The following is a 14,273-nucleotide window of genomic DNA, read 5'->3' on the forward strand; positions in this document are numbered from 1 at the left end:
GAAACGTTACTCGATTTAGAAGGAAATGTCTTAGAACACGTAGTACACGTATTTCACAGCGACGGAATTTCCATATGAATTCGTCAATGTTTGGGAGTGGGGGATGCAGTAAAGAACGATTAGTGGATCGGAAATGTGATTGTCGTATCCCAAAAGAAAATCCTGTCGTTTCCATAGAAACGTTACTCGATTTAGAAGGAAATGTCTTAGAACACATAGTACTCGTATATCACAGCGACGCAATTTCCGTGTGAATTCGTCAGTGTTTGGGAGTGAGGGATGCAGTAAGGAACGATTAGTGGATCGGAAATGTGATTGTTGTATCCCAAAAGAAAATCCTGTCGTTTCCATAGAAACGTTACTCGATTTAGAAGGAAATGTCTTAGAACACATAGTACTCGTATTTCACAGCGACGGAATTTCCGTGTGAATTCGTCAATGTTTGGGAGTGAGGGATGCAGTAAAGAACGATTAGTGGATCGGAAATGTGATTGTCGTATCCCAAAAGAAAATCCTGTCGTTTCCATAGAAACGTTACTCGATTTAGAAGGAAATGTCTTAGAACACATAGTACTCGTATTTCACAGCGACGGAATTTCCGTGTGAATTCGTCAATGTTTGGGAGTGAGGGATGCAGTAAAGAACGATTAGTGGATCGGAAATGTGATTGTCGTATCCCAAATGAAAATCCTGTCGTTTCCATAGAAACGTTACTCGATTTAGAAGGAAATGTCTTAGAACACATAGTACTCGTATTTCACAGCGACGGAATTTCCGTGTGAATTCGTCAATGTTTGGGAGTGAGGGATGCAGTAAAGAACGATTAGTGGATCGGAAATGTGATTGTCGTATCCCAAAAGAAAATCCTGTCGTTTCCATAGAAACGTTACTCGATTTAGAAGGAAATGTCTTAGAACACATAGTACTCGTATTTCACAGCGACGGAATTTCCGTGTGAATTCGTCAATGTTTGGGAGTGAGGGATGCAGTGAAGAACGATTAGTGGATCGGAAATGTGATTGTCGTATCCCAAAAGAAAATCCTGTCGTTTCCATAGAAACGTTACTCGATTTAGAAGGAAATGTCTTAGAACACATAGTACTCGTATTTCACAGCGACGCAATTTCCGTGTGAATTCGTCAATGTTTGGGAGTGAGGGATGCAATAAAGAAGGATTAGTGGATCGGAAATGAGATTGTCGTATCCCAAAAGAAAATCCTGTCGTTTCCATAGAAACGTTACTCGATTTAGAAGGAAATGTCTTAGAACACATAGTACTCGTATTTCACAACGACGCAATTTCCGTGTGAATTCGTCAATGTTTGGGAGTGAGGGATGCAGTAAAGAACGATTAGTGGATCGGAAATGTGATTGTCGTATCCCAAAAGAAAATCCTGTCGTTTCCATAGAAACGTTACTCGATTTAGAGGGAAATGTCTTAGAACACATAGTACTCGTATTTCACAACGACGCAATTTCCGTGTGAATTCGTCAATGTTTGAGAGTGAGGGATGCAGTAAAGAACGATTAGTGGATCGTAAATGTGATTGTCGTATCCCAAAAGAAAATCCTGTCGTTTCCATAGAAACGTTACTCGATTTAGAAGGAAATGTCTTAGAACACATAGTACTCGTATTTCACAGCGACGGAATTTCCGTGTGAATTCGTCAATGTTTGGGAGTGAGGGATGCAGTAAAGAACGATTAGTGGATCGGAAATGTGATTGTCGTATCCCAAAAGAAAATCCTGTCGTTTCCATAGAAACGTTACTCGATTTAGAAGGAAATGTCTTGGAACACATAGTACTCCTATTTCACAGCGACGCAATTTCCTTGTGAATTCGTCAATGTTTGGGAGTGAGGGATGCAGTAAAGAACGATTAGTGGATCGGAAATGTGATTGTCGTATCCCAAAAGAAAATCCTGTCGTTTCCATAGAAACGTTACTCGATTTAGAAGGAAATGTCTTAGAACACATAGTACTCGTATTTCACAGCGACGCAATTTCCGTGTGAAATCGTCAATGTTTGGGAGTGAGGGATGCAGTAAAGAACGATTAGAGGATCGGAAATGTGATTGTCGTATCCCAAAAGAAAATCCTGTCGTTTCCATAGAAACGTTACTCGATTTAGAAGGAAATGTCTTAGAACACATAGTACTCGTATTTCACAGCGACGCAATTTCCGTGTGAATCCGTCAATGTTTGGGAGTGAGTGATGCAGTAAAGAACGATTAGTAGATCGGAAATGTGATTGTCGTATCCCAAAAGAAAATCCTGTCGTTTCCATAGAAACGTTACTCGATTTAGAAGGAAATGTCTTAGAACACATACTACTCGTATTTCACAGCGACGGAATTTCCGTGTGAATTCGTCAATGTTTGGGAGTGAGGGATGCAGTAAAGAACGATTAGTGGATCGGAAATGTGATTGTCGTATCCCAAACGAAAATCCTGTCGTTTCCATAGAAACGTTACTCGATTTAGAAGGAAATGTCTTAGAACACATAGTACTCGTATTTGACAGCGACGCAATTTCCGTGTGAATTCGTCAATGTTTGGGAGTGAGGGATGCAGTAAAGAACGATTAGTGGATCGGAAATGTGATTGTCGTATCCCAAAAGAAAATCCTGTCGTTTCCATAGAAACGTTACTCGATTTAGAAGAAAATGTCTTAGAACACATAGTACTCGCATTTCACAGCGACGCAATTTCCGTGTGAATTCGACAATGTTTGGGAGTGAGGGATGCAGTAAAGAACGATTAGTGGATCGGAAATGTGATTGTCGTATCCCAAAAGAAAATCCTGTCGTTTCCATAGAAACGTTACTCGATTTAGAAGGAAATGTCTTAGAACACATAGTACTCGTATTTCACAACGACGCAATTTCCGTGTGAATTCGTCAATGTTTGGGAGTGAGGGAAGCAGTAAAGAACGATTAGTGGATCGGAAATGTGATTGTCGTATCCCAAAAGAAAATCCTGTCGTTTCCATAGAAACGTTACTCGATTTAGAAGGAAATGTCTTAGAACACATAGTACTCGTATTTCACAGCGACGGAATTTCCGTGTGAATTCGTCAATGTTTGGGAGTGAGGGATGCAGTAAAGGACGATTAGTGGATCGGAAATGTGATTGTCGTATCCCAAAAGAAAATCCTGTCGTTTCCATAGAAACGTTACTCGATTTAGAAGGAAATGTCTTGGAACACATAGTACTCGTATTTCACAGCGACGCAATTTCCGTGTGAATTCGTCAATGTTTGGGAGTGAGGGATGCAGTAAAGAAAGATTAGTGGATCGGAAATGTGATTGTCGTATCCCAAAAGAAAATCCTGTCGTTTCCATAGAAACGTTACTCGATTTAGAAGGAAATGTCTTAGAACACATAGTACTCGTATTTCACAGCGACGCAATTTCCGTGTGAAATCGTCAATGTTTGGGAGTGAGGGATGCAGTAAAGAACGATTAGAGGATCGGAAATGTGATTGTCGTATCCCAAAAGAAAATCCTGTCGTTTCCATAGAAGCGTTACTCGATTTAGAAGGAAATGTCTTAGAACACATAGTACTCGTATTTCACAGCGACGCAATTTCCGTGTGAATCCGTCAATGTTTGGGAGTGAGTGATGCAGTAAAGAACGATTAGTAGATCGGAAATGTGATTGTCGTATCCCAAAAGAAAATCCTGTCGTTTCCATAGAAACGTTACTCGATTTAGAAGGAAATGTCTTAGAACACATACTACTCGTATTTCACAGCGACGGAATTTCCGTGTGAATTCGTCAATGTTTGGGAGTGAGGGATGCAGTAAAGAACGATTAGTGGATCGGAAATGTGATTGTCGTATCCCAAAAGAAAATCCTGTCGTTTCCATAGAAACGTTACTCGATTTAGAAGGAAATGTCTTAGAACACATAGTACTCGTATTTCACAGCGACGGAATTTCCGTGTGAATTCGTCAATGTTTGGGAGTGAGGGATGCAGTAAAGAACGATTAGTGGATCGGAAATGTGATTGTCGTATCCCAAAAGAAAATCCTGTCGTTTCCATAGAAACGTTACTCGATTTAGAAGGAAATGTCTTAGAACACATAGTACTCGTATTTCACAGCGACGGAATTTCCGTGTGAATTCGTCAATGTTTGGGAGTGAGGGATGCAGTGAAGAACGATTAGTGGATCGGAAATGTGATTGTCGTATCCCAAAAGAAAATCCTGTCGTTTCCATAGAAACGTTACTCGATTTAGAAGGAAATGTCTTAGAACACATAGTACTCGTATTTCACAGCGACGCAATTTCCGTGTGAATTCGTCAATGTTTGGGAGTGAGGGATGCAATAAAGAAGGATTAGTGGATCGGAAATGAGATTGTCGTATCCCAAAAGAAAATCCTGTCGTTTCCATAGAAACGTTACTCGATTTAGAAGGAAATGTCTTAGAACACATAGTACTCGTATTTCACAACGACGCAATTTCCGTGTGAATTCGTCAATGTTTGGGAGTGAGGGATGCAGTAAAGAACGATTAGTGGATCGGAAATGTGATTGTCGTATCCCAAAAGAAAATCCTGTCGTTTCCATAGAAACGTTACTCGATTTAGAGGGAAATGTCTTAGAACACATAGTACTCGTATTTCACAACGACGCAATTTCCGTGTGAATTCGTCAATGTTTGAGAGTGAGGGATGCAGTAAAGAACGATTAGTGGATCGTAAATGTGATTGTCGTATCCCAAAAGAAAATCCTGTCGTTTCCATAGAAACGTTACTCGATTTAGAAGGAAATGTCTTAGAACACATAGTACTCGTATTTCACAGCGACGGAATTTCCGTGTGAATTCGTCAATGTTTGGGAGTGAGGGATGCAGTAAAGAACGATTAGTGGATCGGAAATGTGATTGTCGTATCCCAAAAGAAAATCCTGTCGTTTCCATAGAAACGTTACTCGATTTAGAAGGAAATGTCTTGGAACACATAGTACTCCTATTTCACAGCGACGCAATTTCCGTGTGAATTCGTCAATGTTTGGGAGTGAGGGATGCAGTAAAGAACGATTAATGGATCGGAAATGTGATTGTCGTATCCCAAAAGAAAATCCTGTCGTTTCCATAGAAACGTTACTCGATTTAGAAGGAAATGTCTTAGAACACATAGTACTCGTATTTCACAGCGACGCAATTTCCGTGTGAAATCGTCAATGTTTGGGAGTGAGGGATGCAGTAAAGAACGATTAGAGGATCGGAAATGTGATTGTCGTATCCCAAAAGAAAATCCTGTCGTTTCCATAGAAACGTTACTCGATTTAGAAGGAAATGTCTTAGAACACATAGTACTCGTATTTCACAGCGACGCAATTTCCGTGTGAATCCGTCAATGTTTGGGAGTGAGTGATGCAGTAAAGAACGATTAGTAGATCGGAAATGTGATTGTCGTATCCCAAAAGAAAATCCTGTCGTTTCCATAGAAACGTTACTCGATTTAGAAGGAAATGTCTCAGAACACATACTACTCGTATTTCACAGCGACGGAATTTCCGTGTGAATTCGTCAATGTTTGGGAGTGAGGGATGCAGTAAAGAACGATTAGTGGATCGGAAATGTGATTGTCGTATCCCAAACGAAAATCCTGTCGTTTCCATAGAAACGTTACTCGATTTAAAAGGAAATGTCTTAGAACACATAGTACTCGTATTTGACAGCGACGCAATTTCCGTGTGAATTCGTCAATGTTTGGGAATGAGGGATGCAGTAAAGAACGATTAGTGGATCGGAAATGTGATTGTCGTATCCCAAAAGAAAATCCTGTCGTTTCCATAGAAACGTTACTCGATTTAGAAGAAAATGTCTTAGAACACATAGTACTCGCATTTCACAGCGACGCAATTTCCGTGTGAATTCGACAATGTTTGGGAGTGAGGGATGCAGTAAAGAACGATTAGTGGATCGGAAATGTGATTGTCGTATCCCAAAAGAAAATCCTGTCGTTTCCATAGAAACGTTACTCGATTTAGAAGGAAATGTCTTAGAACACATAGTACTCGTATTTCACAACGACGCAATTTCCGTGTGAATTCGTCAATGTTTGGGAGTGAGGGAAGCAGTAAAGAACGATTAGTGGATCGGAAATGTGATTGTCGTATCCCAAAAGAAAATCCTGTCGTTTCCATAGAAACGTTACTCGATTTAGAAGGAAATGTCTTAGAACACATAGTACTCGTATTTCACAGCGACGGAATTTCCGTGTGAATTCGTCAATGTTTGGGAGTGAGGGATGCAGTAAAGGACGATTAGTGGATCGGAAATGTGATTGTCGTATCCCAAAAGAAAATCCTGTCATTTCCATAGAAACGTTACTCGATTTAGAAGGAAATGTCTTGGAACACATAGTACTCGTATTTCACAGCGACGCAATTTCCGTGTGAATCCGTCAATGTTTGGGAGTGAGTGATGCAGTAAAGAACGATTAGTAGATCGGAAATGTGATTGTCGTATCCCAAAAGAAAATCCTGTCGTTTCCATAGAAACGTTACTCGATTTAGAAGGAAATGTCTTAGAACACATACTACTCGTATTTCACAGCGACGGAATTTCCGTGTGAATTCGTCAATGTTTGGGAGTGAGGGATGCAGTAAAGAACGATTAGTGGATCGGAAATGTGATTGTCGTATCCCAAAAGAAAATCCTGTCGTTTCCATAGAAACGTTACTCGATTTAGAAGGAAATGTCTTAGAACACATAGTACTCGTATTTCACAGCGACGGAATTTCCGTGTGAATTCGTCAATGTTTGGGAGTGAGGGATGCAGTAAAGAACGATTAGTGGATCGGAAATGTGATTGTCGTATCCCAAAAGAAAATCCTGTCGTTTCCATAGAAACGTTACTCGATTTAGAAGGAAATGTCTTAGAACACATAGTACTCGTATTTCACAGCGACGGAATTTCCGTGTGAATTCGTCAATGTTTGGGAGTGAGGGATGCAGTGAAGAACGATTAGTGGATCGGAAATGTGATTGTCGTATCCCAAAAGAAAATCCTGTCGTTTCCATAGAAACGTTACTCGATTTAGAAGGAAATGTCTTAGAACACATAGTACTCGTATTTCACAGCGACGCAATTTCCGTGTGAATTCGTCAATGTTTGGGAGTGAGGGATGCAATAAAGAAGGATTAGTGGATCGGAAATGAGATTGTCGTATCCCAAAAGAAAATCCTGTCGTTTCCATAGAAACGTTACTCGATTTAGAAGGAAATGTCTTAGAACACATAGTACTCGTATTTCACAACGACGCAATTTCCGTGTGAATTCGTCAATGTTTGGGAGTGAGGGATGCAGTAAAGAACGATTAGTGGATCGGAAATGTGATTGTCGTATCCCAAAAGAAAATCCTGTCGTTTCCATAGAAACGTTACTCGATTTAGAGGGAAATGTCTTAGAACACATAGTACTCGTATTTCACAACGACGCAATTTCCGTGTGAATTCGTCAATGTTTGAGAGTGAGGGATGCAGTAAAGAACGATTAGTGGATCGTAAATGTGATTGTCGTATCCCAAAAGAAAATCCTGTCGTTTCCATAGAAACGTTACTCGATTTAGAAGGAAATGTCTTAGAACACATAGTACTCGTATTTCACAGCGACGGAATTTCCGTGTGAATTCGTCAATGTTTGGGAGTGAGGGATGCAGTAAAGAACGATTAGTGGATCGGAAATGTGATTGTCGTATCCCAAAAGAAAATCCTGTCGTTTCCATAGAAACGTTACTCGATTTAGAAGGAAATGTCTTGGAACACATAGTACTCCTATTTCACAGCGACGCAATTTCCGTGTGAATTCGTCAATGTTTGGGAGTGAGGGATGCAGTAAAGAACGATTAGTGGATCGGAAATGTGATTGTCGTATCCCAAAAGAAAATCCTGTCGTTTCCATAGAAACGTTACTCGATTTAGAAGGAAATGTCTTAGAACACATAGTACTCGTATTTCACAGCGACGCAATTTCCGTGTGAAATCGTCAATGTTTGGGAGTGAGGGATGCAGTAAAGAACGTTTAGAGGATCGGAAATGTGATTGTCGTATCCCAAAAGAAAATCCTGTCGTTTCCATAGAGACGTTACTCGATTTAGAAGGAAATGTCTTAGAACACATAGTACTCGTATTTCACTGCGACGCAATTTCCGTGTGAATCCGTCAATGTTTGGGAGTGAGTGATGCAGTAAAGAACGATTAGTAGATCGGAAATGTGATTGTCGTATCCCAAAAGAAAATCCTGTCGTTTCCATAGAAACGTTACTCGATTTAGAAGGAAATGTCTTAGAACACATACAACTCGTATTTCACAGCGACGGAATTTCCGTGTGAATTCGTCAATGTTTGGGAGTGAGGGATGCAGTAAAGAACGATTAGTGGATCGGAAATGTGATTGTCGTATCCCAAACGAAAATCCTGTCGTTTCCATAGAAACGTTACTCGATTTAGAAGGAAATGTCTTAGAACACATAGTACTCGTATTTGACAGCGACGCAATTTCCGTGTGAATTCGTCAATGTTTGGGAGTGAGGGATGCAGTAAAGAACGATTAGTGGATCGGAAATGTGATTGTCGTATCCCAAAAGAAAATCCTGTCGTTTCCATAGAAACGTTACTCGATTTAGAAGAAAATGTCTTAGAACACATAGTACTCGCATTTCACAGCGACGCAATTTCCGTGTGAATTCGACAATGTTTGGGAGTGAGGGATGCAGTAAAGAACGATTAGTGGATCGGAAATGTGATTGTCGTATCCCAAAAGAAAATCCTGTCGTTTCCATAGAAACGTTACTCGATTTAGAAGGACATGTCTTAGAACACATAGTACTCGTATTTCACAACGACGCAATTTCCGTGTGAATTCGTCAATGTTTGGGAGTGAGGGATGCAGTAAAGAACGATTAGTGGATCGGAAATGTGATTGTCGTATCCCAAAAGAAAATCCTGTCGTTTCCATAGAAACGTTACTCGATTTAGAAGGAAATGTCTTAGAACACATAGTACTCGTATTTCACAGCGACTGAATTTCCGTGTGAATTCGTCAATGTTTGGGAGTGAGGGATGCAGTAAAGAACGATTAGTGGATCGGAAATGTGATTGTCGTATCCCAAAAGAAAATCCTGTCGTTTCCATAGAAACGTTACTCGATTTAGAAGGAAATGTCTTGGAACACATAGTACTTGTATTTCACAGCGACGCAATTTCCGTGTGAATTCGTCAATGTTTGGGAGTGAGGGATGCAGTAAAGAACGATTAGTGGATCGGAAATGTGATTGTCGTATCCCAAAAGAAAATCCTGTCGTTTCCATAGAAACGTTACTCGATTTAGAAGGAAATGTCTTAGAACACATAGTACTCGTATTTCACAGCGACGCAAATTCCGTGTGAATTCGTCAATGTTTGGGAGTGAGGGATGCAGTAAAGAACGATTAGTGGATCGGAAATGTGATTGTCGTATCCCAAAAGAAAATCCTGTCGTTTCCATAGAAACGTTACTCGATTTAGAAGGAAATGTCTTAGAACACATAGTACTCGTATTTGACAGCGACGCAATTTCCGTGTGAATTCGTCAATGTTTTGGAGTGAGGGATGCAGTAAAGAACGATTAGTGGATCGGAAATGTGATTGTCGTAACCCAAAAGAAAATCCTGTCGTTTCCATAGAAACGTTACTCGATTTAGAAGAAAATGTCTTAGAACACATAGTACTCGCATTTCACAGCGACGCAATTTCCGTGTGAATTCGTCAATGTTTGGGAGTGAGGGATGCAGTAAAGAACGATTAGTGGATCGGAAATGTGATTGTATCCCAAAAGAAAATCCTGTCGTTTCCATAGAAACGTTACTCGATTTAGAAGGAAATGTCTTAGAACACATAGTACTCGTATTTCACAGCGATGCAATTTCCGTGTGAGTTCGTCAATGTTTGGGAGTGAGGGATGCAGTAAAGAACGATTAGTGGATCGGAAATGTGATTGTCGTATCCCAAAAGAAAATCCTGTCGTTTACATAGAAACGTTACTCGATTTAGAAGGAAATGTCTTAGAACACATAGTACTCGTATTTCACAGCGACGGAATTTCCGTGTGAGTTCGTCAATGTTTGGGAGTGAGAGATGCAGTAAAGAACGATTAGTGGATCGGAAATGTGATTGTCGTATCCCAAAAGAAAATCCTGTCGTTTCCATAGAAACGTTACTCGATTTAGAAGGAAATGTCTTAGAACACATAGTACTCGTATTCTACAGCGACGCAATTTCCGTGTGAATTAGTCAATGTTTGGGAGTGAGGGATGCAGTAAAGAACCATTAGTGGATCGGAAATTTGATTCTCGTATCCCAAAAGAAAATACTGTCGTTTCCATAGAAACGTTACTCGATTTAGAAGGAAATGTCTTAGAACACGTAGTACACGTATTTCACAGCGACGGAATTTCCATATGAATTCGTCAATGTTTGGGAGTGGGGGATGCAGTAAAGAACGATTAGTGGATCGGAAATGTGATTGTCGTATCCCAAAAGAAAATCCTGTCGTTTCCATAGAAACGTTACTCGATTTAGAAGGAAATGTCTTAGAACACATAGTACTCGTATTTCACAGCGACGCAATTTCCGTGTGAATTCGTCAATGTTTGTGAGTGAGGGATGCAGTAAGGAACGATTAGTGGATCGGAAATGTGATTGTTGTATCCCAAAAGAAAATCCTGTCGTTTCCATAGAAACGTTACTCGATTTAGAAGGAAATGTCTTAGAACACATAGTACTCGTATTTCACAGCGACGGAATTTCCGTGTGAATTCGTCAATGTTTGGGAGTGAGGGATGCAGTAAAGAACGATTAGTGGATCGGAAATGTGATTGTCGTATCCCAAAAGAAAATCCTGTCGTTTCCATAGAAACGTTACTCGATTTAGAAGGAAATGTCTTAGAACACATAGTACTCGTATTTCACAACGACGCAATTTCCGTGTGAATTCGTCAATGTTTGGGAGTGAGGGATGCAGTAAAGAACGATTTGTGGATCGTAAATGTGATTGTCGTATCCCAAAAGAAAATCCTGTCGTTTCCATAGAAACGTTACTCGATTTAGAAGGAAATGTCTTAGAACACATAGTACTCGTATTTCACAGCGACGCAATTTCCGTGTGAATTCGTCAATGTTTGGGAGTGAGGGATGCAGTAAAGAACGATTAGTGGATCGGAAATGTGATTGTCGTATCCCAAAAGAAAATCCTGTCGTTTATATAGAAACGTTACTCGATTTAGAAGGAAATGTCTTGGAACACATAGTACTCCTATTTCACAGCGACGCAATTTCCGTGTGAATTCGTCAATGTTTGGGAGTGAGGGATGCAGTAAAGAACGATTAGTGGATCGGAAATGTGATTGTCGTATCCCAAAAGAAAATCCTGTCGTTTCCATAGAAACGTTACTCGATTTAGAAGGAAATGTCTTAGAACACATAGTACTCGTATTTCACAGCGACGCAATTTCCGTATGAATTCGTCAATGTTTGGGAGTGAGGGATGCAGTAAAGAACGATTAGAAAATCGGAAATGTGATTGTCGTATCCCAAAAGAAAATCCTGTCGTTTCCATAGAAACGTTACTCGATTTAGAAGGAAATGTCTTAGAACACATAGTACTCGTATTTCACAACGACGCAATTTCCGTGTGAATTCGTCAATGTTTGGGAGTGAGGGATGCAGTAAAGAACGATTAGTGGATCGGAAATGTGATTGTCGTATCCCAAAAGAAAATCCTGTCGTTTCCATAGAAACGTTACTCGATTTAGAAGGAAATGTCTTAGAACACATACTACTCGTATTTCACAACGACGCAATTTCCGTGTGAATTCGTCAATGTTTGGGAGTGAGGGAAGCAGTAAAGAACGATTAGTGGATCGGAAATGTGATTGTCGTATCCCAAAAGAAAATCCTGTCGTTTCCATAGAAACGTTACTCGATTTAGAAGGAAATGTCTTAGAACACATAGTACTCGTATTTCACAGCGACGGAATTTCCGTGTGAATTCGTCAATGTTTGGGAGTGAGGGATGCAGTAAAGGACGATTAGTGGATCGGAAATGTGATTGTCGTATCCCAAAAGAAAATCCTGTCGTTTCCATAGAAACGTTACTCGATTTAGAAGGAAATGTCTTGGAACACATAGTACTCGTATTTCACAGCGACGCAATTTCCGTGTGAATTCGTCAATGTTTGGGAGTGAGGGATGCAGTAAAGAACGATTAGTGGATCGGAAATGTGATTGTCGTATCCCAAAAGAAAATCCTGTCGTTTCCATAGAAACGTTACTCGATTTAGAAGGAAATGTCTTAGAACACATAGTACTCGTATTTCACAGCGACGCAATTTCCGTGTGAAATCGTCAATGTTTGGGAGTGAGGGATGCAGTAAAGAACGATTAGAGGATCGGAAATGTGATTGTCGTATCCCAAAAGAAAATCCTGTCGTTTCCATAGAAGCGTTACTCGATTTAGAAGGAAATGTCTTAGAACACATAGTACTCGTATTTCACAGCGACGCAATTTCCGTGTGAATCCGTCAATGTTTGGGAGTGAGTGCTGCAGTAAAGAACGATTAGTAGATCGGAAATGTGATTGTCGTATCCCAAAAGAAAATCCTGTCGTTTCCATAGAAACGTTACTCGATTTAGAAGGAAATGTCTTAGAACACATACTACTCGTATTTCACAGCGACGGAATTTCCGTGTGATTTCGTCAATGTTTGGGAGTGAGGGATGCAGTAAAGAACGATTAGTGGATCGGAAATGTGATTGTCGTATCCCAAAAGAAAATCCTGTCGTTTCCATAGAAACGTTACTCGATTTAGAAGGAAATGTCTTAGAACACATAGTACTCGTATTTCACAGCGACGGAATTTCCGTGTGAATTCGTCAATGTTTGGGAGTGAGGGATGCAGTAAAGAACGATTAGTGGATCGGAAATGTGATTGTCGTATCCCAAAAGAAAATCCTGTCGTTTCCATAGAAACGTTACTCGATTTAGAAGGAAATGTCTTAGAACACATAGTACTCGTATTTCACAGCGACGGAATTTCCGTGTGAATTCGTCAATGTTTGGGAGTGAGGGATGCAGTGAAGAACGATTAGTGGATCGGAAATGTGATTGTCGTATCCCAAAAGAAAATCCTGTCGTTTCCATAGAAACGTTACTCGATTTAGAAGGAAATGTCTTAGTACACATAGTACTCGTATTTCACAGCGACGCAATTTCCGTGTGAATTCGTCAATGTTTGAGAGTGAGGGATGCAATAAAGAAGGATTAGTGGATCGGAAATGAGATTGTCGTATCCCAAAAGAAAATCCGGTCGTTTCCATAGAAACGTTACTCGATTTAGAAGGAAATGTCTTAGAACACATAGTACTCGTATTTCACAACGACGCAATTTCCGTGTGAATTCGTCAATGTTTGGGAGAGAGGGATGCAGTAAAGAACGATTAGTGGATCGGAAATGTGATTGTCGTATCCCAAAAGAAAATCCTGTCGTTTCCATAGAAACGTTACTCGATTTAGAGGGAAATGTCTTAGAACACATAGTACTCGTATTTCACAACGACCCAATTTCCGTGTGAATTCGTCAATGTTTGAGAGTGAGGGATGCAGTAAAGAACGATTAGTGGATCGTAAATGTGATTGTCGTATCCCAAAAGAAAATCCTGTCGTTTCCATAGAAACGTTACTCGATTTAGAAGGAAATGTCTTAGAACACATAGTACTCGTATTTCACAGCGACGGAATTTCCGTGTGAATTCGTCAATGTTTGGGAGTGAGGGATGCAGTAAAGAACGATTAGTGGATCGGAAATGTGATTGTCGTATCCCAAAAGAAAATCCTGTCGTTTCCATAGAAACGTTACTCGATTTAGAAGGAAATGTCTTGGAACACATAGTACTCCTATTTCACAGCGACGCAATTTCCGTGTGAATTCGTCAATGTTTGGGAGTGAGGGATGCAGTAAAGAACGATTAGTGGATCGGAAATGTGATTGTCGTATCCCAAAAGAAAATCCTGTCGTTTCCATAGAAACGTTACTCGATTTAGAAGGAAATGTCTTAGAACACATAGTACTCGTATTTCACAGCGACGCAATTTCCGTGTGAAATCGTCAATGTTTGGGAGTGAGGGATGCAGTAAAGAACGATTAGAGGATCGGAAATGTGATTGTCGTATCCCAAAAGAAAATCCTGTCGTTTCCATAGAGACGTTACTCGATTTAGA

The sequence above is a fragment of the Schistocerca piceifrons genome, chromosome 7, assembly GCF_021461385.2.
Source record: "Schistocerca piceifrons isolate TAMUIC-IGC-003096 chromosome 7, iqSchPice1.1, whole genome shotgun sequence".
Classification (NCBI taxonomy): Eukaryota; Metazoa; Arthropoda; class Insecta; order Orthoptera; family Acrididae; genus Schistocerca; species Schistocerca piceifrons.